The sequence below is a fragment of the Gossypium arboreum genome, chromosome 13, assembly GCF_025698485.1.
Source record: "Gossypium arboreum isolate Shixiya-1 chromosome 13, ASM2569848v2, whole genome shotgun sequence".
Lineage (NCBI taxonomy): Eukaryota > Viridiplantae > Streptophyta > Magnoliopsida > Malvales > Malvaceae > Gossypium > Gossypium arboreum.
The window spans coordinates 48,575,577-48,579,115 of record NC_069082.1 but is presented as its reverse complement, the minus strand read 5'-3'; the positions used below and the strand labels follow the sequence as shown (position 1 = coordinate 48,579,115).

At 36.5% G+C, this 3,539-nt stretch overlaps 1 non-coding gene across 1 annotated transcript; it reads left to right on the top strand.

Annotated features, from left to right (window-relative positions):
* The first annotated feature begins 536 nt into the window (after positions 1-536).
* Positions 537-643, top strand: LOC128287625 (small nucleolar RNA R71). Its single transcript, XR_008278324.1, has one exon. It is a non-coding gene; the product is annotated as a small nucleolar RNA R71 (small nucleolar RNA).
* The last annotated feature ends 2,896 nt before the right edge of the window (positions 644-3,539 follow it).

Sequence of the window (3,539 nt, the reverse complement as noted above, 5' to 3'; positions counted from 1 at the left end):
TCGACTTTTTCTCTTGTAGGTAGGGTGGTTGTTGGAAGCCTAGAGGTGGTGGTGGTCACTGGTTCCCTTGGCCTCCCCATAAGAAATTTGGATGGATCCTCCAACCTGCATTGTAAGTATTATTATAAGGATTATTTTGAGATCGAGGATTATTACCCATGTAGTTTAATTGCTCGTTCTCCATGTTGTGGCCATAGGGTGGGTATTCTGAATTGCTTGATCCACCTCCACTTGCTTCGCATTGCATTACTGGGTAAACCTGTGAAGAACCAAGAAAACCGTCAAATTTTCTGTTCAAAAGTTATACCTAATTAGAGAGCATGGTGACTAAATCGATGTTAACAACACCAGCTGCTTCTGTTGGCTTTGTCCTGATGACTTGCCACTGATAATTATTCAATGACATCTCTTCTATAAGTTCATAAGCATCCTCAGGTGTCTTATTATTGATAGTTCGGCCAGCAGCTGCGTCGATCATCTATCGGGTCAAAGGATTTAGGCTATTGTGGAACGTTTGAACCTGTAGCCAGAGTGGTAGCCCATGGTGAGGGCACCTTCTCAATAGATCCTTGTATCTCTCCCATGCATCGTAGAATGTTTCTAAATCCATCTGCACAAAAGAGGAGATATCATTACGTAATTTGGCTGTTTTAACTGGCGAAAAATATTTTAATAAAAGCATTTCGGCATTTGTTTCCAAGTAGTGATTGACCCTCATGGTAACGAGTTCAACCACTGTTTAGCCTTATTCCTCAATGAAAAGGGAAACAACCGAAGGCGGATGGCATCATCAGAAATGCCATTGATTTTAAAAGTGTCGCAAAATTCTAAGAAATTCGCCAAGTGAGCATTGGGATCCTCGTCTTGCAAACCATCAAACTGAACGAACTATTAGATCATTTGAATTGTGTTAGGTTTTCAGTTCAAAAGTATTTGCAGCAACAGCAGGCCTAACTATGCTCGATTCAGTTCCTGATCAAGAAGGTTTAGCATAATCATACATAGTATGTGGAGCAGGATTCTGATTAGCAGCAATCGTAGGAGGTAGCGGATTTTCTTGGTTTTCAGTTATCTCCTCGGTTGTGGTTGAAGTATCATCCTCTTGCTCTTCTTCCGTGTATCTTAGGCTTTGCCTTATTTCTCTTTGATTTTTGCAAACTATGCGATCAATCTCACCGTCAAAAAGTAATGGTCCTGATGGGTTTCTTCTGGTCATAAACTAGAAAAAAAATGTCAGAAGAAAATAAATGAAGAATTAGAAAAGAGAATAAAAATTTAAATTGCAATAAAAGTAAAATGGCTAAAGTAATAAAAATTGAGTGTTCCTAATATCCTAGTTCCACGGCAATGGCGCCAAAAACTTGGTATGTGATATTCGCGATAGGTTTTAAAAATTTATAATTAATCGTTCTTGAAACTAACTATTATCGCGATGAAGGCAAGTGTACCTATCGAACAGTAGTATAGCTTTAGCAAGACTGGATTGTCGAACCCAAAGGAACCAAGAGTACTAGTAATTACTTTCTTTTTATTATCTAGCCTAAAAATTAAGGGATTCATTTATCTAAATTAGTTAACTAAACTAAGAGTGCACAAAGAGAAATTGGGGAAAAGCTTTTGGGAAAATTCGATTGATTAAGACAATACCTAAAGAAAAATCCACCTAGACTTCACTTGTTATTTGACTCTGAACCAGACGATTTATTCATTTGACTTGATCTGTATAAATCCCTAAGTTATATTATTATCTCTCTCAAAACTAATAACGTCTAACCCTAGGTTGATTAATTGAAATCTCTTTCTAATTAACACCTAGTGTTGCTTTAACTCGATCTATGGATCCTCTTATTAGGTTTCACCCTAATCCGACAAAATCTTATCACCCTATCTCTAGGCGTGCAATAAACTCCGCTTAATTATGAAAAATTTACTCTTAGACAGGGTCTAATTCCTCCTCTGAATAAGAGCATTAACTCGAATCAATATCTTGGAATATTAAAACAAGAATTAAGAAAATATAATTAAAAACAAGGAAAATATTTATCATACAATTCAGATAATAATAACAAGATCCGTCTTAGGTTTCATTCCCCTTAGGTATTTAGGGGGTTTAGTTCATAATTATAGAAGAAAACATCTCAGAAGAATAATGAATACAAAACAGAAAGAAAACCCAAAACCCCTGAATGAAAATTGAAGGGAGATCATCAGTCTTGATGATGAATCCGGCTTCTGAGATGGACCAATCGGCTTCCCTTGAGTAATTCCTTGCCTCCTACTCTACGTCCCTTCCTAAGTGGCTCCTCAGGTGTTTAAATAGGCTTTAGAATGCCTAAGAGCCCTCAAAATTGGTCTTTTCCGAATAGGGTTATAGTTGGGCTCGGCAGGGACACTCCCGTGTGCGATTACTCCAGCCCGTGGTCAAGGCTGTTGAATAGGCACGAACGTGTAGTCTACCCATTTAAGTCGTGCTTCGATCCTACCAAAGGGACACAGCCGTGTGACACGCCCGTGTGAGGAAGTCCAGGCCGTGTTGATTTCCCATGTGGGTCTACTTTCTCCCTTTTTGGCTCGTTTCTCACTCTTTTTATTCTCCTATGCTCACCTAAGTATAAAACATGAAATTAAAGGATTAGGAGCATCAAATTCACCAAATCTAAGGAGAAACCATCCATAAATGTGATAAGCATGGGATAAAAATATGTATAAATTACGGTTTATCAAGAGTCGACATTCTGACAATGACACTCGACATTCCAATGAGAAGGAATTAACTTCTCAAGAAGGCGACATACGACGTGACGACATGTTCTAATATAAACCAAGTTTTTTCTCCTAGTTAAACTCTTATTAATCTTCCTAGTCGAACTCTAATTAATTTAGGATATTTTAGTCATATTTAACCTTCGACTTTGGCCAATAAAAATGCCTGAGTAACCTTAGAATAAAGAATACAACATATTACAACATAACACAATTAAGAAAAAGCTTTAACAGAGCTTTAAGAGAATTTTGTGTTTTAGTAGAAGGGTTTTGTATGAAGATTCAGGGTTTGTTTTTTATCATCTCGATCTTGTACTCTTCGATTATTTTCTCATTAGTGAAGTTTTTTTTTGTTTGCTCGTGATTTTTTATCCTATTTGTTGGAGATAAGTTTTTCAACGTAAAATTTTGTGTTCGAATTTCTCTATTTTTCTCTTTCACTATTTATATGGGTCGCTTACCAACAAAAAGTAAGTTCTTTAATCGAAAACAATAAACCAGTTTTTACTGAGTTATGTGCTATTGGAAGCTCCTTTATATGCTGACTCTTGGGATTTCTATTTCATTAGGACCAGGTCCATATAGTTGAGTCTTCATGGTTCTGCTTCTTATACATCATAGATGAAACATTTTGATTAATGTAATTTTATGTTCAGAAGCACCTAATATCATGTACTGATTGATTCTAATTTCATTTGAACATAGTTATGTTGGACATGGTATGATTTGGCAATCAAACTTGTACCATTTACTTTCCAGAATGCATAAAGCTCTTG